Here is a 26278-nt window from a genome sequence, read left to right on the forward strand (position 1 = left end):
GCAAGCTCAAAGAATGCTTGCAATACAAATTCCCATAATTTGGGAAGTTTCCCATAACTCCAGACTATTGTTGAGTAGAAGCAAAGAAATCCAAGAAAATTGACTCCAAAGATTTTGTATCTACACACAACTAAGTCACACTTGCACATTCTCAGCCTCCAAAGGCAGCAAACAAAAAAAGACAACCAACAACCAGAAATGTGCTGATTTAATTGAGGAATAAGACAGCAGTATCTGCTATTCCATAAATTCTATATGCTAAACCAACGCATATTTTTAAGTGATCACCCAGATACAAAGGTGTAAAATAGTTTGTACAATCAACTTAAATTGGAAAATTTCACATTTTACCTAAGAGTTATTTGACAGTAGTTCTGATGCTCTAAGCAGATAAAGAAGAAAAAAAGGAAAAAACTTTTCATTCAAAAATCCAGTCTACTCAACTTTAATTTTTTAAGGAAATGTGCTTCCTTTGTTCTAATTGCTTTAAATCAAACCCTTTTATGGTATTGTTTCAGGAAAATATTACTTAGAATGAACCTACCTTCCAACCTGTTTCTTTTTTGTCCATACAATCGTATTTTGTGTCATACAAACTGAGGCCGGACAATGAGGTTTTTAAATTGATAGATATTAAAAACATGCAATTGGAAGCATACATATATATCTCTATAGATGTTCATATAGCTACAGATATATATTCAAAAGCAAGGGTGATGTGCCTGGAAGCCTCTGGGGACATTCTTTAATCCACTTTCACCACACTGTAGATTTTAGTAATAAAACAGAAGCAGGAAAAAAATCCAAGTGTCCCTGAAACAAAATGAAAAATATCTTTGTTAACCAGACATTATAGAACATCAAATTAGCTTTCTCAAAAACGCAAAGCGGGGCTTCCCTGGTGGCGCAGTAGTTGAGAGTCCGTCTGCTGATGCAGGGGACACGGGTTCATGCCCCGGTCTGGGAAGATCCCACGTGCCGCGGAGCGGCTGGGCCTGTGAGCCGTGGCCGCTGAGCCTGCGCGTCCGGAGCCTGTGCTCCGCAACGGGAGAGGCCACAACAGTGAGAGGTCCGCATACCGCAAAAAAAAAAAAAAAAACCGCAAAGCATGTCCATTTTGAAGTGGGGCACTCATTCTCTAAATCTCAAGACTCGAACTTTATCAAATAAAAATCACCAGGCTCTCTTGCTGAGCAAAGAGGATGAGCAGCGGGGCTGGAGGCAGTCACCTGGAAAAGGGTGAGAAGCCATTTGACTGAACACTGCAGGTCTCTAACCAAAGCAAAGTAATAAAAATGAGTAACTTAAGTTCTCTATTTCAAAAAGGATCAAAAGAGTGCAAGGCTACTTTCTTTCTTTTTCCTTTTTTTTAAAAATAAATTTATTTACTAATTTTGGCTGCGTTGGGTCTTTGCTGCGCACAGGCTTCCTCTAGTTGCAGCGAGCGGGGGCTACTCTTCGTTGCGGTGCGCGGGCTTCTCATTGCGGTGGCTTCTCTTGTTGTGGAGCACGGGCTCTAGGCGCGCAGGGTTCAGCACTTGTGGTTCACTGGCTTCAGCAGTTGTGGCTCGCAATCTCTAGAGCACAGGCTCAGTAGTTGTGGCACACGGGCTTAGTTGGTCCGCGGCATGTGTGATCTTCCCGGACCACGGATTGAACCCGTGTCTCCAGCATTGGCAGGCGGATTCTTAACCACTGCGCCACCAGGGAAGCGCCCATGGCTACTTTCTAACACAATAAACTTTGTATAACTTGCTTCAATTTTAGAAAATGTAAATAACCATTATCTACGTAGCAAAAGCAGGAATAATCTATTTACTTACATACTCAGAGAATATATTAGTTTTCTAAATCAAAGTTTTGCATAATTAAGCTTGAGAAATGGCCCATCTCTGGGGACTTACCTTAAAGAAATGATCCCATAGAAGAAAAAAAATTACATGCAAAAGGTGTTCATAATACTGATTTATAACATTGAAAAGTCAAAATGCCCCCAAACAGATGACTACCTAAACGATGAACCAAGAAGAAATAAGATAGGCATCAAAAATGACAAATATAAAGACACATAAAGCAGCATGGGGCAATATTTATAATATGGTGTCAGGTGAAAAAAGCCAGACCTCAAAGAACTCCCAGGCATCACACCTATGAGAACACTGCATAAGCCTAAACCTGTCGACTACAGCAGAGCATGAACAAAAGAAGATACCTTTATATCTTAGGGTGACATGATTATGGACAAATTTTTCTTTAACATAGAATTCCATTGATGTTCATACTATAAAAATAAATCTTCAGATGACATTAAGGTCTAATGACTTAATTGAAGAAAACTCTAATAAGATTTCCAAATCCCATAGTCTAAATGGGGCACCCTAAGACAATTCAGTCATCCAAGAAAACATCTTAATAACAAGATCACAGAAAGCTTTAGGCAGGGTTTGTTACCTTTTTCTATGCCGATTGCTAAATTTATCAATAGAATAACTTTCCATCCTATATACCATCATGCCACTTCCCTCCCATCCTACAAAGCTCCTTGTCAGGAGTCAGTATGGTACAGTGATAAGACCACGGGCTCTGGAGGGACACAAATCTCCTCTGTTGGTTACTTGTTGATCTTGGGCAAGTGACAGTCTTGCCAAGCCTCAGTTTTCTCAGCTGAAAAATGGGGACAATAATACCTATTCCTACTTTTGGCTTCCTTTTTTGAATCCAACAACTTCAAAGGTTCAGGTGCATAGCTAACATATGTCTCTGAATCTAAAACACTCCTGATTTCAATTTGCTGCATATTATTCCCATAAATCATTAAAATGTCTATGAATTCTCAACTTTTTGATGCTCTATTTAAAGTACCAAACTGTCTCCTACCCGAAAAACAAAAATCCATCAACCCTCACATTGTTCTGACAGTTGGCTGAGCTAAAGAATCTGGAGTTAGGCAGACACTTAGCTGTATGATGTAGAGCAAGATACCTATCTCCTCTGTGCCTCATAAGTGAAAAGGAATCACGTCCCTGCCCAGCTAACAGGCTTGACCTGACAAAAAAAGGGTAAAATACATTAGAGGCACCCAAGAAATGATAGCTGTCACTGATGTTCTGATCTGGGGCTTGAAAAATATGTTCACATGGGATTTATTTGACTAGTGTGGAAGTCCTCAACATCACCTGTAGCTTGGAATCACCGGGGGAGATTTAACAAATACTATTGCCTGGGTCAACCCCCCCACTATGCTGATTTAATTGATCTGGGATGCAGCCTGAGTGTCAAGAGTTTTTAAATCTCCCCAGGTCCTAACATGCAACCATGGTTCAGAACCTCTGGGCTAGCCTGTCTTCCTCCCTTAAGTATGAAGAGAGGTGTGGAAATTTCTCTCCTAAGGGCCACTGTACCACACAAGTTAAAAGCAACGTAAAGGATCTGGAGAAATTAAAATATTTTTTTCTACAGCTCAATTGCTTGTACTACAACTTGAGGGTAGAAAAAAGGAGATGGGACAAAATGGGGGAAAATTATCACTTTGGTGTCTTTGCCTACTTTTCCCTCAGGACAGGGAAAGTACTAAACCAATACTAGAAGTGTCCTCGTTTCTTTCTAAACCTCATAACCTTTTTTCATTAGGTGGGGTGATACATAACAAAAAGACAATCCAACCACATGATCTTGAATGAGGCAGTCCAAGACAAGCAGAGAAACCCATTTTCCCCCTGTCCTTTCTCTAATTGCAATTCTATAATGAAAAAAATTCACAGTCTGATCTAGAACTGGCATCCAATACACATTTCCTCCAGGGCTTTCCCAAAGTAGTCATGTGCACTTGAAAAAGAAGAAACTAGCTAAATAAAACGTTTTGAAAGTCTATCACATTCTATGCAATGTGATACAAACAAACCTTTAAAGAGCTTTCCACAGTCCCTTTGGGGACTAAATTCCAATATACATTAATTTGAGAACTGGCAGCTGTGAATAAGACACACGCAGAAAAGATTTTCCTAAAGCTGGAATTAAAGCCATTGCACAGAGGAATAAAGAGAAAGTGTATTTGGAGGAAAGGGTCTTGGGGACCTTGATTCTCCTCAGCCACATTTGATCCAGTATTCAGTAAGCACTTTCTCTGGGCCCAGCACTTGCCAGGTAATGTAAAGGATAGAAAAGGGGGCTCTGGTGGGGAACAATGTCAGTGGCCGCACAACATATCACTATTTATACAGAGGTCGCAGTCCGAGACTTGGAAAGGACCCCTAACCCCTTGTCTTTCTCGCTTCCATATCTTATCAGTCACCAAGACCTGCCAATTCGAACGTGGAATTTTTTTTGAAGTGAAAATATTTTATTTACATGCTTATTTAAATACTTCTTTTCCTCAACTAAATACTTACTGTGATAACAGAATACAATTGCTTTCCCCCTCTCAGTTGGTAACCTGTGAAATTTTTTGTTTTGGTGTTTACATACATAGGAAAACATCTTTATAACAAGTTTTAGAACTAAAGAGGAGACAGATTCAGTAACACTGCCACACCCATTAAAAGTGCCAGCGAATGGATGAAAATATTACCAGAATTCATATTAAACCACATTTTTTCACGTGCATGTTACTGTTAGGATTGGAAGAAAGTGGTGTTATTTACTGCAGAAACTCTTAATAGATACAATTTAATATAATGTATAAACATATGTTATACTCATTCTTGCATAATTGTATAATTTGTTATGAAAATAAAAATCAGAGATGGTAAATGTAGTTTTCACTGATTCCTTGATTGTTTATGTTTACTTTCCGAGCTCGATGCTCTATCATTTATAAATTAATGTTTTCTGTGATCTTTTCTCTAAAAATTTTATTATCACTTCCAGAACATAATTGGCATTGATTTTTTTTTTATGGGAATCTTCTGAATCCATCCCCTCCATCCATCTGTCCATCTCCGTAGCCATTGGGTCTTAAGTCACACTCTCTTCATCTCTCATCTAGAAAACTGTCTCCTAGCTTGTCTTCACTTCTAGTATCCCTCTCAAATCCATTCTCTGTCAGAGTGATTGTGATATTTCCAAAACACAAGTTTGATTGCCAGGTCCCTACTTACAAACCTTTAATAGCTTCCCATAGCAAAAGTACTTAAACCCCGGAGGGTATCAGAAATCTTTTAAGCTGCTAAAAATACAGATCAGCAAGAATTCTGATTCAGGGGCTTTGGGATAGGCCCTGGGCATGAGATTTATTGGTTTTAGGTAGTTTTAAATAATTTCCACAAGTGAATGTAAGGCACACCCAAGTCTGAAAATGACGGCTATATATGATAAAAATTCCAACTCCTTAGTCTCAGCCCACAAGGCCCTCCAGGATCAGACCCTGGCCCGCCACTTTAGGCCTTCTTCCTGCCACTTGATGCCTTAAATTTTAAACTCCCCAACCCCAAATTACCTGAAGATCTCCGTGCTTTCACAAAACTCCAGGTTAACTCTATTAGGCTCCTTACCACGATGCGTGGAAATGATCTGTTTAGAGGTCTTCTCTCTCCAGATGATAGCCTTGAGGCTAGGGTGAAGTCTTACTCAATTTTGTACCCCCAGTGCATAGCATAGTGTTGGGCACATTGTAGGTGGACAACTAATGTCTCTTAAACTGAACTGTTTAAATTAACTGCTTAGCAATGTAAGCTCCATGAGGATAGGGATTTTAATCACTGCTAAAGCCCCAGCCTCTAGGGCAGTGCATGACACACAGTAGGTGTTCACTATATTCTTCTTGAATGAATGAATGAATGAATGATGAATAAATGGCAGGAACTTGGAGAGGGCATCATAGAGAATGTGCTATAAAGCTGGATTCAGAGGCATTTGAGGATGGGAGACAGCTATTCCAGATAGAGGGGAAAGTACCCATAAAGGCCTGAAACAACCCATAAAGGCCTGAAACAACCATAAAGGCCTGAAACAACTAAAACCCCATCAGTTTTAAGGAACAGTGAGAACCATGGCAGAGGGGTTGGAACATTAAGGGTGAGTGATCAGAAAATTAAGGGAATATTAAAAAGAGCATATAGGAGAAAAGACCACAAAAGTAGGTGGGGGCCAGATAATGAATGATAAGTTAAGAACTTTGGATTTGATACCATAGGCAACTGGGAGCCAGCAAAGATTCATAAACCAGAGAGTGAGATGAACAAATTTGTTCATGACCAAGACAGTGACAATGACGATGATGACAATAATAATGATAATAGCTGATATTTACTAAATATTTATTATATGCCTGGCTCCAAGTTAAGTATTTCACCTGTGCGATCACTCTGAGATACGTGCTATTATTTTCTATAAAGAAATGGAGGCTCAGAGAAGTAAAGCGACTTGCCTTACAACACACAGCCAATAAGTAGTACAGCTGAGACTTAAAGTCAATTCTGCCTTGACTGTTCTAGGGTGGAGATAATCAATATGGGCTGAGATGACCAAGAACTGCTTTGTACAGAAAAATACCTCAAAGAATAAGCAGCAGTTGGACAGGAAATGCTTGAGGATGGGAGTAAGAAATCAACTCAGGTATGAGATGCCAGAGAACATAAAATACACAAAACAAGAATGCAGCTTTTGCTTACCTCTGGGGAAAAGGAATACTTCCCTTCCTTTGAAATTTTTTAGTATGATGCTCAAAACTAGAAGAATACTGGCTACCACAGGGCCCAGGTTTAGAATAGGTCTGTAACTACTTGTACTGGGAAAAATGATAAGACCCTGAGGTTTTCAATATCCTTGAGAATAGAGAACACTCTGTCCTGTTAATTCCTATAGCACCTGGCACTTTGGTCCATAAATATAAGCTGAAATCAAAATCAGCTGGAATTAAAGAAGTAATGGAATTATCCCAGAGATTACACTGGCCTTGACTCCCTCTATCCTAGAATAATGTGGAAAAATTGGAAGGATGTGCCTCTATTTTTTTTAAAGAAGGGCTGGAAGGGTTGAAGGGGCATGGAAAAGACTTGGGATAGTCTCTTTTCATCATCTATTCCTGAGGGCAATACTTCATTGCTTTACATGCACCTGTCTTCATTCTCCCAGTTACAGGAAGTCCACCTGATCAAACAGAGGCCCACAGAGCAGATTCCGCAGGCATCCTTTGGTGGCTGGTTTAGCCCCACCTCAAAGAAAGTACCTCTTTCTTAAGGAGGACATAGAGAGTTGTGTTTAAGAGAATGAACTTTAGAGTCAGACCAACCTGGGTTTGAATGAATCACAGCTCCCACACTTACTAGCTGAGTGACCTTGAACAAGTCACTTAATCTCTCTGAGCCTCAGTTTCCTCATACATGCAATGGGAATAACATGACCTACACCTCATAATAACCAGACAATTAGGTGAAAATTAAGTGAGATAAATGTATGTTTCCATATTCCCTATTAGCACATTGCCAAGGCCATAAAAGAAGTAGTTTAGTAAATATTTGTTGGTTGGTTAACAATTAGCACTAATACATCTTTATCCCTTGTTGATCTTTTGGTCTTTAGAATTGAAATTTTTAATAAGACAGAGACAACTTGGTATATAATAAAGCACAAAAGGCCCACTACAGCTAACATTTGTGTGTTAAGATAATTGGACTTTTCCTTCAATACAGTGTATTTCATCTTGCACTGTGTGAGAACATTCTTCACTTTAGTGATACAATATTATATGGTAGACACTCTCAAAATACATTGAACTTCACTCGCTTCTTTTAGTGAATAAAAATATATTCAAAGCATAGACAGTGAGAAAGCCAACAGAAAAGCACTCTGCACCCGGCTGATACTTCTTCTGGGTCCTAGAAACTCTTTGCATCACACTGGCTTCAATTACTGCACAGTGATTGGTGGCTCAGAGTCTCAGACTCTAAACATGTTCTCTTGAGATGAACAAAACTATATTTTGAAAATAGCATTAACTCCCAAGTAAAAGTGAGGTCCAAAAACAGTTCACTCTAGACCAGATTTCTTAACAGCAGTACTATTAACATTTTGGGCCAGATAATTCTTTGTTGTTCAGGGCTGGTCTGTGCATCATAAGATGTTTAACAGCATCCCTAGCCTCTACCCACTAGATGTCATTAGCATCCTCCCAGTCATGACAATCAAAAATGTCTCCAGGGCTTCCCTGGTGGCGCAGTGGTTGAGAGTCCGCCTGCCGATGCAGGGGACATGGGTTCGTGCCCTGGTCTGGGAGGATCCCACGTGCCACGGAGCGGCTGGGCCCGTGAGCCATGGCCGCTGAGCCTGTGCGTCCGGAGCCTGTGCTCCGCGACGGGAGAGGCCACAACAGTGTTAGGCCCACGTACCGCAAAAAATGAAAGAAAAAAAAGTCTCCAGATATTGCTAAATGTCCTATACGGGACAAATTTATCCCTGGTTGAGAACCACTGCTCAGGAATAAAAGACTGTGGCTGAATGCAAACATTTATATAAAATATTTAATTTACTACCCAATGGCAATGCAGCCAGGGTTTATATTAAACCATAAACTCCATTATCATAATAGAACATAGCATTTAAACACAAGGAGAAGGAATCTTAAGTGTTAGATTATTGTGATCTTATGTCTGTTACATCAAACTAGAGATACATTATTTCAATTAATTTTCTTAAGACTTTAATGCATTTGTTGATATCGAAAACAAAACTTGATGCAAATAAAAAATCACTAACTATCCTCCAATCAAGATCAAGTATCCATACGTGTGCCAACCACGAACATCCATTAGAGAGCTGAGTAAAGTGATCAAATTAGAAGAGATCACAGCCTACTTGGTCATGCACAGACTTAGTTTCTTTAATAGCCAGTTTCTTAACAGCTGGTTAAACTAGTTATACTAAAACCAGTTAGGATTTTGGGCAAGTCACCGAACTTGAACTGAAATTTATCTTTGTCTCTACAATACAAGGTTTCCATCCTGGTACCCTCTGGTGGCATTATTGGCATATTGTGGCTTATCCTTCTTCTTCCTGTTCTTTGAATCCTATTTCAAAATGTTATTTACACATCTGTTAGTGTGTTATGAACTGAAAATTGGGTAGAGGAACACCAGCCACAATGTACATCACTTCCTTTGCCTCAAAAAATGAGAGGAAGAAAACAATGGGGTGTCATTTTAGACATACTGAGTTAACAAAAAAGAAAACCACTTTTTCAGGGTTTTTTGGTTATTGTTTCTTTAAAAATAATATTCAATGCCAGCCAAGGCTGTAGAGAAACCGATACAATACTGCTGATGGCAAAAAAACATAAGGAGCCATAAAGATATTTACGCTTTTTGACGCTGTCATCCCATTACACAGACTATCCTAAGGAAATAATCCAAAATGGCGGGGATTCAACAGTGAGGAAACAGTTAAGTAATCTGCTCAATAGATTAAACAGCCATAAAAATGGCAAATATAAAGGATATGTAGAAACATACTCAATATTGAAAAGTGACAGCTATGAAGTCTTCTACTTCCATTGTGATGCCATGGATGAATTCAAATACCAAAGAGAAATGTGATGACCACAAGGAACGGCTTGGGATGAATGCGTGATTATCCTAAATGAGTGTGAAACTCTTCAGCATTTTTTACATGAGTGGATATTGCTAATTTTAAAGTTCTCATTTAAAAAAAATCACTCTCAGAAAGATTTGTCTACAGCAAGAAAGAGTAATCAGCAATTAAGAACTATACTTTTGTGTACATCTATATTCTTTATTTTTTTCATCTATATTCTTAAGACTAATTATTTAATTAAGGATGTCTTCCTCAAAAGTGAAACACCATGAACAGAGGCAATAAGCCTTGCTTCCTGCTGTGAACCTCAAAATGTAACGATGAAATGTAAAGAGATGCCATTTAAGAGTCTTACACAGAGAGGGCTTCTTAAACAACAGTTCTAGAAAACTGACGTCAAAAGCACACTTCATGATTTTACTAATTTTTTTCCTGATATGAACAATAACCAGGATTTACTTTGGAGGTTTCTCCTACCCATGATTTAATTTAAAAATAGATATGGAGATCTTTTTTTCTCTCTCTCTCCCTCCATATGAAAAATAATTTGCTCTGATTCATGATGATGACATAGGAAGATCCTGAACTCACTTCCTCTCATAGACACACTAAATCTACAGCAATATATGAAACAAATTCCACTGAAAAAACCTGTCAGAGAGACCTCTTCACATGGGGCAAATGAGAGGGAAACCACATCGAAGAGGATAGGAAAGGCTGAGACACAATCTCACCATAAACCCCAAACCCGGCATGGTGACGCACATTCGGAAGGGAACTCAAGACCTGGAGCTTCTTTCGGAGGAGCAAAGCGTTCATACCCTATATGGAGTGCTCCACTCTTTAAGATTGGCACCTGTAAATAAACCCCCCAAACATTTGGTTTTGAAAAACAACAGGGCTCGCACCCATGAGACCCAAGGGGCTGATACAAACTGAGGTTTGGCTCTTAAGGGCCCACACACAGTCTCCAAAATATACAAACAGCTCATGCAGCTAAATATCAAAAAAAAACAACCCAGTCAAAAAGTGGGCAGAAGATCTAAATAGTCATTTCTCCAAAGAAGACATACAGATGGTTAAAAAGCACATGAAAAGATGCTCAACATCACTAATTATCAGAGAAATGCAAATCAAAACTACAAAGAAGAATCACATCACACCAGTCAGAATGATGATCATCAAAAAGTTTAGGGCTTCCCTGGTGGCACAGTGGTTGAGAGTTCGCCTGCTGATGCGGGGGACGTGGGTTCGTGCCCCGGTCCAGGAGGGTCCCACATGCTGCGGAGAGGCTGGGCCCGTGAGCCACGGCCACTGAGCCTGCGCGTCTGGAGCCTGTGCTCCGCGGCGGGGGAGGCCACAGCAGTGAGAGGCCCGCGTACCGCAAAAAAAAAAGTTTACAAACAAGAAATGCTGGAGAGGGTGTGGAGAAAAGGGAACCCACTTATGCTGCTCGTGGGAATGTAAACTGGTGCAGCCACTATGGAGAACAATATGGAGGTTCCTTAAAAAACTAAAAATAGAGCTACCGTATGATCCAGCAATCCCACTCCTGGGCATATATCCAGAGAAAACCATAATTTGAAAAGATACATATACCCCAATGCTCACTGCAGCACTATTTACGATAGCCAGGACATGGAAACAACCCAAGTGCCCATCAACAGATGAATGGATAAAGAAGATGTGGTACGTACATACAATGGAATATTACTCAGCCATAAAAAAGAATGAAATAATACCATTTGCAGCAACATGGAGGGACCTAGAGATTGTCATACTGAGGGAAGTAAGTCAGACACAGAAAGACAAATATATGATCTCGCTTATATGTGGAATCTAATAAAAGGCTACAAATGAACTTATCTACAAAACAGAAATGGAGTCACAGATGCAGAAAATAAACTTATGGTTACCAGGGGTAAGAGTGGGGAGGGATAAATTGGAAGATTGGGATTGACATATATACACTACTATATAAAATAGGTAACTAATAAGGACCTATTTTTTAGCACAGGGAACTCTACTCAATACTCTGTAATGGCCTATATGGGGAATAGAATCTAAAAAAAACCAGGATATATGTATATGTATAACTGATTCACTTTACTGTACAGCAGAAACTAACACAACATTGTAAATCAACTATACTCCACTAAAAATTTTTTTTAAAAAAAGGGCCCACACGCAGACTCACCGGCTCCAGGGCACAGAACAGAAGCAGCCTTTTGAAAGGCACCCAGACTTGATGTGAAAGACTCCTTTGCTAATTTTAAAGCATTGGTCTGAAGGGATGGGGCCTGCTGGGATATTCTCAGGGACAGAGGCTGGTGGGTACCATCTTCTGCTCTCCTTATGCCTACGTAAGCTAGCTGGTACCATCTTTTCTTCTTTTATTTTTTCCTTTCTTTGCAGCAGGTGTCATCCTTATGCTTCAGCCAGTGGGCACCATCTTCCTCCAAATCCCTCTGCCTTGCTAAAGCCAGCAGGTGCCATCTCCCTCACCTCTTATTTTATTTCCCATTCTCCTTTCTCTTCTTGGTTTCTTTTTCCTTTACTTTCATTTTTTCCCCTTTTTTTTTCTGTGCGCGCCATCTGTGCACTTCCCCTTTGCCTTGCTCCAGTCAGTGGGTGCCCTCTGCGTGCTCTCCCCGGCCATACCCCAGAGTGCTGTATCTCCCAGAGCAGAGCTTCTACACACATCCGGCACCCCAGTTTTTACATATGGTGCCCTGATTTTTGCAGCTGCTGCCAGGGGACACCTCTGCATTGCCCGGCTCTGGCGGGCAGTGGGGCTTATGCTCACACGTCCAACAGGACTGTAACCAATGGAGAAAGAGTTCTTAAACAGCTACCACTCCCCGGGCCCAGCAAGAGGCAACAGACCCAGGGGCTCCTATTACCTTATCATCACAGCTTCAGCCTGAGGGGCAGGCTTCTAATTAAGCCCACATCTTAGGGCTGACTGTAAACCTTCCCTGAGACTTTGGAGGATGGGAACTCTTATATGAGTCTGGTGCCCCAGTTTTTACATTTAGTGCCCTGGTTTTTGCGGCTGCCTCCCAGGGATACCCCTTGATCGCCTGCCTCTGGTGGCCAGGAGGGCTGGTGTTCCTCGGTCCCATGGGCCAGAAACAACTGGAAAGACAGTCCTTGGCAACTACCACCCCCAGGGCACTACACAGACAGCAGACTGAAAGACCTCCACAGGCTTTTTGTGAAGGAGGCCTACTTGCTACTCCTAAATCTTCGGCCTTAGGGACAGGCGTTAGGTTTGGCATACGTCTGGAAGCTATGGAGCTGCTCTCAGGGAATGTACGCTGAGGAACATCACCTTTGCACTCTCCCTCTACCTTGCTACAGCTCACCAGTGCCTCCCAGAAAGGAGCTTATACACTCATCTGGAGCCCTGATTTTTGAGACTGCTGCCCGGCAGACATCTCCAGATCACCTGGTTCAGGGAGCCAGCGGGGTTTACACTTGCAGTTCCACAGAAGATATATGTCTATTCTTTTTTTTTGCGGTACGCGGGCCTCTCACTCTTGTGGCCTCTCCCGTTGTGGAGCACAGGCTCTGGACGCGCAGGCTCTGGAAGCGCAGGCTCAGCGGCCATGGCTCACGGGCGCAGCCGCTTCGCGGCACGTGGTATCTTCCCAGACCGGGGCACGAACCCGTGTCACCTGCATCGGCAGGCTGACTCTCAACCACTGCGCCACCAGGGAAGCCCCTATGTCTATTCTTTAAAAGCTGCTGCCTGAGGGTCTGGCTTTCAATCAGTCTGAATCTCGGTGCTGACTGAGATCCTCCCCTTTGAGACACCGAAAGGTTTTGGCACACCCTCAACTACTAGGAGCTACTAAAAATGAAATAGGCTGATGGACCTAGAGACTGTCATACAGAGTGAAGTAAGTCAGAAAGAGAAAAACAAATATCGTATATTAACGCATATATGTGCAATCTGAAAAAACTGGTAGAGACCAGCAGTTCCCAACCTTTTTGGCACCAGGGACCGGTTTCGTGAAAGACAATTTTTCCACAGACCATGGTGGGGGGGACTGGGATACAGTGGTTCAGGAGGTGATGCGAGCGATGGGGAGCAGCAGAAGCTTTGCTCACTCACCCACCGCTCACCTCCTGCTGTGCAGCCCAGTTCCTAACAGGCCGCAGACCCCTGGTATAGACGATCTTATTTACAAAGCAGAAATAAAAGACACAGACTTAGAGAACAAACGTATGGATATGGTGGGGGGGATGAACTGGGAGATTGGGATTGACATATATACACTATTCATACTATGTATAAAGTAGATAACTAATGAGAACCTACTGTATAGCACAAGGAACTCTACTCAGTGCTCTGTGGTGACCTAAACAGGAAGGAAATCCAAAAAAGAGGGGATACGTGTATATGTATAGCTGATTCACTTTGCTGTACAGTATAAACTAACACAATATTGTAAAGCAACTATACTCCAATAAAAATAAATAAATAAAATAGGCCACTTGGATAATCACAAAGGTTTGAGAGACAATCAAGAGCTAGGGCAGATTTCAACAGTGAGCTTCATCTCCTACACAAGGCCAACCCTTCAAGGCTGGGAGAGGTGGCTATTTCATCTAACGCACAGGAACCAACATAGTCAAGCAAAACAAAGAAACAGAGGAATATGTTCCAAACAAAAGAATAAGAGAAAACCTCAGGAAAAAAAAACATAAGGAAACAAAGTTAAGTAATTTACCTGATAAAGAATTCAAAGTAATGGTCATAAAGATGCTTACAGAACTCGGGAGAAAAATGGATGAATACAGTGAGAATTCCAACAAAGATGTATCAATAGAAAATATAAGAAAGTTTCAAACATAAACCACAGAGCTGAAAAATACAATAACTCAACTGAAAAATACACTATAGAGGTTCAATAGCAGACTAGATGAAACAGAAAAAAGGATCAGTAAACTCAAAGATAGGGCAGAGGAACTCACCTAATCAGAGCAAAAAAGAAAAAGAATGAAAAAAGTGAAGATAGCTTAAGGGACTTATGGGACACCATCAAGTGGACTAACATTTGCATTATAGGAGTTCCAAAAGGAGAAGAGAGAGAGAAAGGGGCAGAAAAATTATTTGAAGAAATAATGGCTGGAAACTTCCCTAACCTGGGGAAAGAAACAGATGTCCAGATCCAGGAAGCACAGAGTTGCAAATAAAAGGAACCCAAAGAGACCCACTGAGACACATTACAATTAAAATGTCAAAAGTTAAAGACAAGGGGAGAATCTTAAAAGCAGCAAGAGAACAACAACTTGTTATGAACCCCCATAATACTACCTGTAGATTTTTCAGCAGAAACTTTGCAGGCCAGAAGGGAGTGACAATATATTCAAAATGATGAAAGAAAAAAAATCCAAACAAGAATACTTTACTTGGCAAAGTTATAATTCAGAATTGAATGAGAGATAAAATGTTTTCCGGGGTGGGGGTGGATAAACTGGGAGAATAGGATTGACATATATACAGTACTACATAAAATAGATAACTAATGGGGACCTACTGTATAGCACAGGGAACTCTACTCAATACTCTGTAACGGCCTATATGGGAAAAGAATCTAAAAAGGAGTGGATATATGTATATGTATAACCGATTCACTTTTCTATACAGCAGAAACTAATACAACATTGTAAATCAATTATCATCCAATAAAAATTAATTCAAAAACAAAAGGTTTCCAGACAATCAAAAGCTAAAGTAGTTCATCACCACTAAACTGGCCTTACAAGAAATGTTAAAGGGACTCCTTTATGCTGAAAAGAAAGGGCACAAATTAGTAACAAGACAACTTATGAAAGTATAAATCTCACTGGTAAAGGTAAATATATATTAGTAAAGGTAGTGGATTCATCACTTATAAAGCTAGTAGGAAGGTGAAGGGGCAGGAAAATTTTTTAATTATTAAAAAATTTAAAAACCTAATATAAAGGTTAAAGACAAAAGTAGTAAAAATAAGTTAGGTGATACACATAATAAAAAGATGTAAAATGTGACATCAAAGACATAAAATATAGAAGGAGAGTAAAAATGTAGAGCTTTAGAATGCTTTCAAACTTAGGTTCTTATCAACTTAAAATAGACTGTCATAAGTTGTTATTGGGTTGGCCAAAAAGTTCCTTTGGTTTTTAAGTAAAAATAAAAACCACATTTTTCATTTTCACCAAGAACTTTATTGAACAATGTATTCACTGTTTTGTTCCACTACATTTTGCCATTTTTCAGGCAACTTCATAATTCCATCTTCCCAAAACTTTTTATCTTTTTGAGCAAAGAACTGTTCCAGGTGCCTTTTACAGTCTTCCAGGGAATTGAAAATTTTCCATTAAGAGAATTTTGTAAAGACCGAAATAAATGGAAATCCAAAGGTGCAATATCTGGTGAATTCGGTGGATGAATCAGAACTTCCCAGCCAAGATGTAACAGTTTTTGCCTGGTCATCAAAGAAACATGTGGTCTTGATATCCTGATGGAAGATTATGCGTTTTCTGTTGACTAATTCCGGACACTTTTCGTCGAGTGCTGCTTTCAGTTCGTCTAATTGGGAGCAGTACTTGTTGGAATTAATCGTTTGGTTTTCCAGAAGGAGCTCATAATAGAGAACTCCCTTCCAATCCCACCATATACACACCATCACCTTCTTTGGATGAAGACTGGCCTTTGGTGTGGTTGGTGGTGGTTCATTTCGCTTGCCCCATGATCTCTTCCGTTCCACATTAGTGTACAGTACCCACTTTTCATCACCCGTCACAATTTGTTTTAAAAAATGGAACATTTTCATTACTTTTAAGTAGAGAATCGCATGCAGAAATACGGTCAAGAAAGTTTTTTTCACTTAACATGTGTGGAACCCAGACATCAAAGCGATTCACATAACCAAGCTGGTGCAAATGATTTTCAACGCTTGATTTGGATATTTTGAGTATGTCAGCTATCTCCCGCATGGTATAATGCTTATTTTTCTTAATTAATGTCTCAATTTGATCACTATCAACTTCAACTGGTCTACCTGACCATGGAGCATCATCCAGCGAGAAATCTCCAGCAAGAAACTTCACAAACCACTTTTTTTTTCCACAAACCACTTTTGACACGTCCAATCATTCACAGCACCTTCACCATACACTGCACAAATCTTTCTTTGTGTTTCAGTTGCGTTTTTAGCTTTCTTGAAATAATAAAGCATAACATGCTGAAAATGTTGCTTTTTTTCTTCCATCTTCCATATTAAAATGGCTACAAAAAAATCAGGTTTTTTTTTACTATTTATTTATTTATTTTTGGCGGTGTCAGGTCTTAGTTGCAGCATGCAGGATCTTCGTTGCGGCTCATGGGCTTCTCTCTAGTTGTGTTGCATGGGCTCCAGAGCCCGTGGGCTCTGTAGTTGCAGCATGCAGGCTCTCTAGTTGTGGCTCGCGTGCTCAGTAGTTGCAGCATGCGGGCTTAGTTGTCCTGCAGCATGTGGGATCTTAGTTCCCCAACCAGGGATTGAACCTGCGTCCCCTGCATTGGAAGGCGGATTCTAAACCACTGGACCACTAGGGAAGTCCCCCAAAATGCAATTTTGATAAGTTTTTTTTTTAAATGCACGCTGATATGACAGCTGTCCCAATACAATCTAACAAAACTGTTTCGAATGAAGTTAAAGACAGCTAAGCGCTACTAGAGCCATCTTATGGAAAAAACCGAACGAACTTTTTGGCCAATCCAATATATATAGGCCTCATGGTAGCCGCAAAGCAAAAACCTACAGAGCTATACAAAAGATAATGAGAAAGGAATCTAAGCATACCACTAAAGAAAGTCATCAAACCACAGAGGAAGAGACAAGAGAAGAAGAAAGGGACAGAGGAACTAAAAAACAGCCAGGAAACAAATAACAAAATGGCAATAAGGACATACCTATCAATAATTAAATGTAAATAGACTAAATTCGCCAATCAAAACACATACAGTGGCTGGAATGGATAAAAAACAAGACCCATCTATATGCCGCCTATAAGAAACTCACTTCAGACATAAGGACACACAGACTGAAAGTGAAGGGAATAAAAAAAAAAGATATTCCATGCAAATGGAAACCAAAAGAAAGCTGGGGTAGCTATATTTACACAAAACAGATTTTAAAAAGAAGACTGTAATAAGCTAATAAGGGCATTACATAATGATAACGGGTACAGAGGATACGTATCTCAACATAATAAAGTCCACGTATGACAAACCCATAGCTAACATCATACTCAAAGGTGAAAAGTGAAAAGCTTTTCCTCTAAGATCAGGAACAAGCCAAGGATGCCCACACTCACCACTTTTATTTAATAGAGTATTGAAAGTCCTAGGCAGAACAATTAGGCAAGAAAAAGAATAAAAGATATCCAATTTAGAAAGGAGGAAGTAAAACTGTCACTATCTACAGATGACATGATATTATGTATAGAAAACTCTAAAGACTCCACCAAAGAACTATTAGAACTAATAAATGAACTCAGTAAAGTTTCAGGATACAAAATCAACGTACAGAAATTTGTTGCATTTCTATACACTAACAATGAACTATCAGAAAGAGAAATTAAGAAAACAATCCCATTTACAATTGATCAAAAAGAATGAAATACCTAAGAATAAATTTAACCAAGAAACTGAAAGACCTCTACACTTAAAACTGTAAGATGCTAATGAAAGATTGAAGAAAACACAAATAAATGGAAAGATATTCCATGCTCATGGATTGTAAGAATTAATATTGTAAAAATGTCTACACTACCCAAAGGAATCTACAGATTCAATGCAATCCCTATCAAAAGTCCAGTGGTGGATTTCCCTGGTGGTCCAGTGGTTAACACTCTGTGCTTCCAATGCAGGGGGCGCAGGTTTGAACCCTGGTCAGGGAACTAAGATCCCACATGCTGCACAGCATGGTCAAAAAATAATAATAATAATAATAAAATAAAAGTCCAGTGGTAATTTCACAGAAATAGAACAATCCTAAAATTTGTATGGAACCACAAAAGATCCCCAATAGCCAAAGCAATCTTGAGAAACAAGAACAAAGCTGGAGGTATCAATCCCTTCATTTCAAACTATATCACAAAGCTATAGTAATCAAAACCGTATGGTATTGGCATAAAAACAAATGCATAGGGCTTCCCTGGTGGCGCAGTGGTTGAGAGTCCACCTGCTGATGCAGGGGACACAGGTTCGTGCCCCAGTCCAGGAGGATCCCACATGCTGTGGAGCAGCTAGGCCTGTGAGCCATGGCCGCTGAGCCTGCACATCTGGAGCCTGTGCTCTGCAACAGGAGAGGCCACAGCAGTGAGAGGCCTGTGTACCGAAAAAAAGAAAACGTAACTCAGTGGAACAAAACAGAAAGCCCAGAAATAAGCCCACACATATATGGTCAACTAATTTATGACAAAGGAGCCAATAATATACAATGGAAAAAGGATAGTCTTTTCATAAATGGTGTTGGGAAAACAGGACAGTCACACGCAAATGAATGAAACTGGACACAAAAATTAACTTAAAGTAGATTAAAGACCTGAATGTAAGACCCGAAACCATAAAGCTCCTAAAAGTAAATATAGGAGGTAAGCTCCTTGACATCAGTCTTGGTGATGATTTTTTTGGACTTCACACCAAAAGCAAAGGCAACAAAAGCAAAAATCAACAAGTGGGACTACATCAAACTAAAAAGTTTCTGTACAGAAAAGGAAACCATCCACAAAAATGAAAAGACAGCCTACTGAATGAGAGAAAATACTTGCATATCATATATCTGATAAGGGGTAATATCCAAAATCTATTTTTTAAAAAACTCATCCAACTCAATAGCAATAAACCCCCCAAAAAAATCCAATTAAAAATGTGTAGAGTGGGACTTCCCTGCCGGTCCAGTGGTTAAGACTTTGCCTACCAATGCAGGGGGTGAGGGTTCAATTCCTGGTCGGGGAGCTAGGATCCCACGTGCCTTGCAGCCAACAAACCAAAACATAAAACAAAAGCAATATTGTAACAAATTCAACAAAGACTTTTTTAAAAAATGGTCTACATCACAAAAAAATTATAAAAAAAATTTTTTTAAATGGGCAGAGTATCTGAACAGACATTTTTCCAGAGAAGACAAAACATACAGAAGGCCAACAGGCACATGAAAAGATGTTCAATGTCATTAATCATCAGGGAAATGCAAATCAAAACCACAATGAGATATCACCTCACACATGTCAGAATGGCTATCATCAAAAAGATAACAAATAACAAGTGTTGGTGAGGGTGTGGAGAAAAGGGAACCTTTATACACTGTTGGTGGGAATGTAAATTGGTGCAGCCACTGTAGAAATCAGTATGGAGATTCCTGAAAAAAATGAAAATAGATCCACCACATGATCCAACAATTCCACTCCTGGGTATTTATCCGAAGAAAACAAAAACACTAATTCAAGATATATGAACCCCTATGTTCACTGAAGCATCATTTACAGTAGCCAAGATATGGAAGCAACCTAAGTGCTCATCAATAGATGAATGGATAAATAAGATGTGGTATATGTTTGTGTGTGTGTGTGTGTGTATATATATATATATATATATATATATATGTATATTATATATATAATTCAGCCATAAAAAAAGCATTAAATCTTGTCATTTGGCCATTTGGGACAACATGGATGGACCTAGAGGGTATTATGCTAAGTGAAATAAGTCAGACAGAGAAAAACAAATACTGTATGATTTCACTTGTATGTGGAATCTAAAAAATGGAACAATTGAACAAATGTAACAAAATAGAAACACACATAGATACAGAGAACAAACAGGTGGTTGCCAGGGGTGGAGGGGTAGGTGGAGGAGTGAAATAGGTGAGGGAGATTAAGAGGTACAAAATTCCAGTTACAAAATAAATAAGTCATGGGATTAAATGTACAGTGTGGGGAATATAGTCAATGATTATGCAAATCTTTGTATGGTGACAGATGGTAACTAGACTTATCATGGTGATCATTTTGAAATGGATAGAAATATCAAATCACTATGCTGTGTACCAGGAACTAACACCGTGCTGTAGGTCAATTATACTTCAACAAACAAACAAACAAACAAACTCATAGAAAAAGAGATCAGATTTGTAGTTACCAGATGTGAGGGGTGGGTGAAGAGGAATTGGATGAAGGCAGTCAAAAGGTACAAACTTTCAGTTATCAGATAAATAAGTATTAGTGTTGTAATGTACAATGATAAATATAATTAACACTGCTGTACGTTATATACGAAAGTTGCTGAAAGTAAATTTCAGCAGAAGAAAAAAAATTCTTTCTATTTCTTCAATTTTGTAACTATATGAGATGATGGATAGTCACTAAATTTACTGTGATCATCATTTCATGACTATGTAAGTCAAATCATTATGCTGTACACTTTAAACTTATACAGTGCTGTATGTCAACTATATCTCAATAAAAATCTCAAAAAAACTGGAAAGGAAAAAAAATGTACACCCTCCAGAAAGATTTTAGGGCTGTTACGATAGATGTAAGCATTTTATTACAAAAAAATGGGCAGAGGATCTGAATAGACATTTCTCCAAAGAAGACATACAGAAGGCCAAGAGGTACATGAAAAGATGCTCAACATCACTAGTTATTAGAGAAATACAAATCAAAACTATAATGAGGTGTCACCTCACACTGGTCAGAATGGCTATTATCAAAAACACAAGAAATAAAAAGTGTTGGCGAGGATGTGGAGAAAAGGGGACCCTGTGCACTGTTGGTGGGAATGTAAATTGGTGCAGCCACTATAGAAAATGGTATGGAGGTTCCTCAAAAAATTAAAAATAGAACTACTGTAAGATCCAGCAATTCCAGTCTTGGGTATTTATCCAAAGAAAATGAAAACACTAACTCAAAAAGATACATGTACCCCATGTTCACTGCAGCATTATTTACAATAGGCAAGATATGAAAACAACCTAAGTGTCCACTGATGGATAAATAGATAAAGAAAATGTGGTATATGTATACAATGGAATATTATTCAGCCATAAAAAGAATGTAATCCTGCTTTTTGTGACAACATGGATGGGCTTTGAGGGCATTATGCTAAGTGAAATAAGTCAGACAGAGAAAAACAAATACTGCATGCTCTCACTTACATGTGGGATCTTAGTAAAAAATAACAAAACCAACCAAGCTCATAGATACAAAGAACAAATTGATGGTTTCCAGAGGCTGGAGGGTGGGGAGAGGATGTGGGCAAAATGGGTGAAGGGGGTCAAAGGGTACAAACTTCCAGTTATAAATAAGTCATGGGGATGTAATGTACAGCATAGTGACTATAATTAATAATACTGTACTGCATGTTTGAAAGTTGCTAAGAGAATAAACCTTAAAAGTTCTCATCTACTCCAAATATTCTGTAACTGTGTATGATGACAGATGTTAACTAGACTTACTGTGGTGATCATTTTGCAATATATACAAATATCAAATCATTATGTTGTACACCAAAAACGAATACAATGTTGTATGTCAGTTATACTTCAATCTAAACATTTTTTTAATTTAAAATAAAATAAAATAGATAGGGAAACATTATACCATAATGGTATCTCCTCTATTTCATGTTCTATGCAATTCAAGAAGAACCACGTGCTTAGCACTATGAAAGATATAAAATAGGCACACGATGTGGTCCCTGTTCTCAAGGAGATTCCAAGTTAGGTGGGGAGACATGCTAAAAAAGTCAGGAGGAGGGCTTCCTTGGCGGCACAGTGGTTAAGAATCTGCCTGCCGATGCAGGGGACACGGGTTCAAGCCCTGGTCCGGGAAGATCCCACATGCCGTGGAGCAAATAAGCCCATGTGCCACAACTACTGAGCCTACGCTCTAGAGTCCGCGAGCCACAACTACTGAAGCCCGTGCACCTAGAGCCTGTGCTCTGCAACAAGAGAAGCCACTGCAAGGAGAAGCCCGCGTGCCACAACGAAGAGTAGCCCCCGCTCGCTGCAACTAGGGAAAGCCCGTGCGCAGCAACGAAGACCCAATGCAGCCAAAAATAAATAAATAAATTTTTAAAATATATATTAAAAAAAAAAAGTCAGGAGGAGACACGCCTAAACTCAGTAAATGGTTCAGTTTAAGAGGTTTAGAAAATACGCTGAGTAGGCAGAACAGGAGCCCAAACACCAAGGTAAGTTTAGACCTTGATAGAGAAGTATGGCAGTATTAAGGCCTTCAAATAAGAAGAGTGATATTATTACATTAGTTCCCTATTTAAACCCCCTCAACTTCCCATCATTCCTACAATAAAATCTAAATTCCCTAGTACAGTAGAGTTTTTAAGATCCTGGTAAGATCTGCTAGCTCCTTATGTCTCTAATCACTATTGCCACCTAGTGCCACCTTCCTTCTCTTGCCATCTTGAACTTCTCTGTGTTCTTTGAAGATGTCATACTCCTTCTCACTTTAGGACTTTTGAACATGCTGTCACCTCTGTTTGAAACACTTGATTATCCACCTCTTCTTCAATATCATTTCTTTCACAAAGCTCATCAAACCCATAATTCCTTCTTTGTCCCCCATCCATTAAAATATAAGATCCACAAAAGCAGGGGACCTTACCTGTCTTCTTCACCACTACGTCCCCAGCACCTAGCGCAGGGTCTAGTGCAGTGTAAAACAGAATAAGAAGCTTCTGAAGAAGAATAAATAGGGGAGTTGTAATTAATTATAAAGCATGGAAGGGCTATGTTAAGAATTCCTGCAAAATAAGCCAAGGAGATGAGAGATTAGACATGATGGTCAAAGGAAGAGAGAAATTAAGATGAGTCAGTTGGGGGGAAAGGAAGTGCTACATTCACTTTCTGGGGCATGTCGAGTTGGCAGTACCAATGCGACATGCAAATGTTCAGAATATAATTGGAGAGAGGTTATGACTAGAGATACAGATTTGGGAGCTGTCAGCACTGAGGAGATAAGTGAAGCCCTGGGACTAAATAAGCTCTAAAAGGGAGAGTGTAGAAAGAAAGGACTGAAATGCTGAAAGCTGAACCCTTGATAAAGGCTAGAGTTAGGTGACAGGAAGAGGGAGGAAAACAAAAGAATTCACAGCGTGGTACAAGAAGAAGAATGCCAATCATGCTGGGAGAATTTCACAGAATAGGTGTTGAGTAGTGTTTAGCTAAGAAGCCAAGGAGGATGAAGACCAGGGAAAGGCCTTAGATTTGGCAAGAGACCACTGAGAGCCTTGGAGAGTCACATATTAGTGACAGAAGCAATTCAAGTGGTGGAGCCAACCAAAGGGCACAGATTTTTGTCAGCGATGTGACCATTTGGGATGACATCTAACTTCTGAAAGAAGCTGTTGTAATATAAGACTCCCAGAAAAAGGCAGCCTGAGTCAAAGTGTTAGGTAATGAAAAAAAAAACATAATCCATCTAACTGCACATTACACAAATAGAAAAGCCAGTAACTCACAAGGGGAGAAACCCAAAACAGAACACGCGAGGGGCAGAGACAACACGTACGCACAGCGATGCGGATGAAATTCGCAAACAATCTTGAGAAAAAGAAACCAGACCCCAGTGAAGCCAGACTTAAAATAGTAGATCTCGTATGATTCCATTTACCTACAAATCAAAAACAGGCCAAATTAACCGATGCTGTTAAAAGTCAGGATAGTGGTTGCTTTTTGGGAAAGGTGAATGGAAAGAGGCCCGACAGTGGCTTTGGGCATGCAGATCACGTACTGTTTATTAACGTGGGTGTCAGTTACAGATTGTGCTCACTGCTCTACACTTATGATGTGTGCACTTTTCTGCAGGCATATTTCAGTAAAAAGCTTAAAAACCTCAAAAACAAACATGAGGAGGCTGGTAGACTAGAATGGTGAGACACTCTCAGGCCTTCGGTTTTAAATAGAACTTTTTTAGTTCCCCAACCAGGGGTCAAACCCGGGCCCCGTGCAATGGAAGTGGAAGAGCGGAGTCCCAACAACTGGACCGCCAGGGAGGTCCCTAAATAGAACTTCTGGTGGCTGAGAGATGAGAGAAGGCCTGTCCAGTCTTCTCTTTACTGAGGAGTTGAGAGCAGCAGTATACGAAAAGCACAGAAAGAAGCCACCAACCGAGATGCCCAGTTTCTCAGATAATGTCTACATGTGTCTTAAGGCTTTGATTTCTGACAAACTTCCATTGTTAATTTTTCCATATTTGTTGAGGCTGAGAGTTAAAATCGGAGAAAAATATTTGAAATGTTCCAAACTTATCTACACAAGTGATATGACTTGAGCTAAAACCAGAACTTAAAAGTGAGGCAGGTAGAGGTGGACCGCTGCTTCCCTTGGGTTAGAAAGGGAGTACAGCTCTCCATCTTCATTATTTCTCCAACTGGATCATCTTAGAAACCATGCCATTTTTTCACCTGCTTCAAGTATTAATTTAAACAAAAGTTTCCATCACAGCGGAACCCAAATAACAATCCCAAATGAGTAATCCTGAGAAGTATACATCTTGTTCCTCACCTATAATTGCTTATATTGACTTAATCTAATTTTACTCATTTAAAAGTTATTCAAGTCGGTTAATTTTCTATGCTTGGGAGCTAGTCAAAGGTGATTACACATAACCCTTACTGTGCTTTGGAACACATCCCTACTGTTTAAAAACATTCACAAGAGACAGTCTTACAGCTAAGTACATAAGGTCCCTCCAGCTCCCCGGGCTTTGCAATCTTTTATCTCCAAAGCATAAAAATGAACATGATGACTTTGATCCCTCTTCCTTCCATTAATTGTTAATTGATGCTTATTATATCATGGCTATCGCCAAGTCTTTTTAGAGAATCTGAAATACACAAAGTAATTCTGTGCTTACCTGTGAAAAGGAAGAAAATCAAGACCATGATCATCGTGTACCCAAAGTACAAAATGGTGTTTGCAATGCCCATGATTTGAAGTTTGGTAAAGAAGTAATAAACTGCATACAAAAGAAGGTAAACAGCTGTAAAACTGCTGGTAAAAAAGGCTCTCCACCACCAATGATAATCCTGCAAAAAAGAGGTAGAAAAAACAAATTTTTTAGATGAAATTCTAACTATCCATGGGTTAGCAATTATTGTAATAACAAGAAACATAAAATAGGCTCTGTAGGATTATGGATTAAAAGAAATAAAGGGGGAAGTTTTATAAGAAATTTAATATAATATGTACTGTCTGACTAATGTACATCCTGCTTGGGGAGCCCTAACAATGATAAACTCTTGGTTTCCAGGGGGACAATGTGTGCCCTCGGGGATTGTACTTCTAATGTGTGCATCCTTTCTCTGCAGATGCTGCCTCGGCCCTGGAAGGCTTTCAGGTCAGCTTCAATTTACTGGCCAGAGTTGTGCTGGGCCTGAATTGATGCCTCAGGCCAGGTAAAAAAAGGTGAATATAGAAATTTAAGATAGACCTTTTTTTACCATTTCAGTTTTATTGGGATTTTTATTGAGATATAACTGACATACAACACTATCTAAGTTTAAGTTATACAGCATAATGATGTGACTTACATACATCATGAAATGATTTTCACAGTAAATTTAGTGAGCACCCATCATCTCATACAGATACAAAATTAAAGAAACAGAAAAAAATGTTTTCCTTGTGATGAGAATTTAGGATTTACTGTCTCAACAACTTTCATATATAACATACAACAGTGTTAA

General features: G+C 39.5%; 1 long non-coding RNA gene across 1 annotated transcript; it reads right to left on the reverse strand.

Moving 5' to 3' along the window:
• Positions 1-190: 190 nt before the first annotated feature.
• Positions 191-26144, reverse strand: LOC113612547 (uncharacterized). Its single transcript, XR_003429871.1, has 2 exons — positions 25447-26144; positions 191-813 (listed from the first exon to the last, which is right to left on the reverse strand). It is a non-coding gene; the product is annotated as an uncharacterized LOC113612547 (long non-coding RNA).
• Between the last annotated feature and the right edge of the window lie 134 nt (positions 26145-26278).

Source organism: Aethalodelphis obliquidens, unplaced genomic scaffold (assembly GCF_003676395.1).
Source record: "Aethalodelphis obliquidens isolate GAN/ISIS:26980383/991018 unplaced genomic scaffold, ASM367639v1 scaffold78, whole genome shotgun sequence".
In the NCBI taxonomy this organism is placed as follows: domain Eukaryota; kingdom Metazoa; phylum Chordata; class Mammalia; order Artiodactyla; family Delphinidae; genus Aethalodelphis; species Aethalodelphis obliquidens.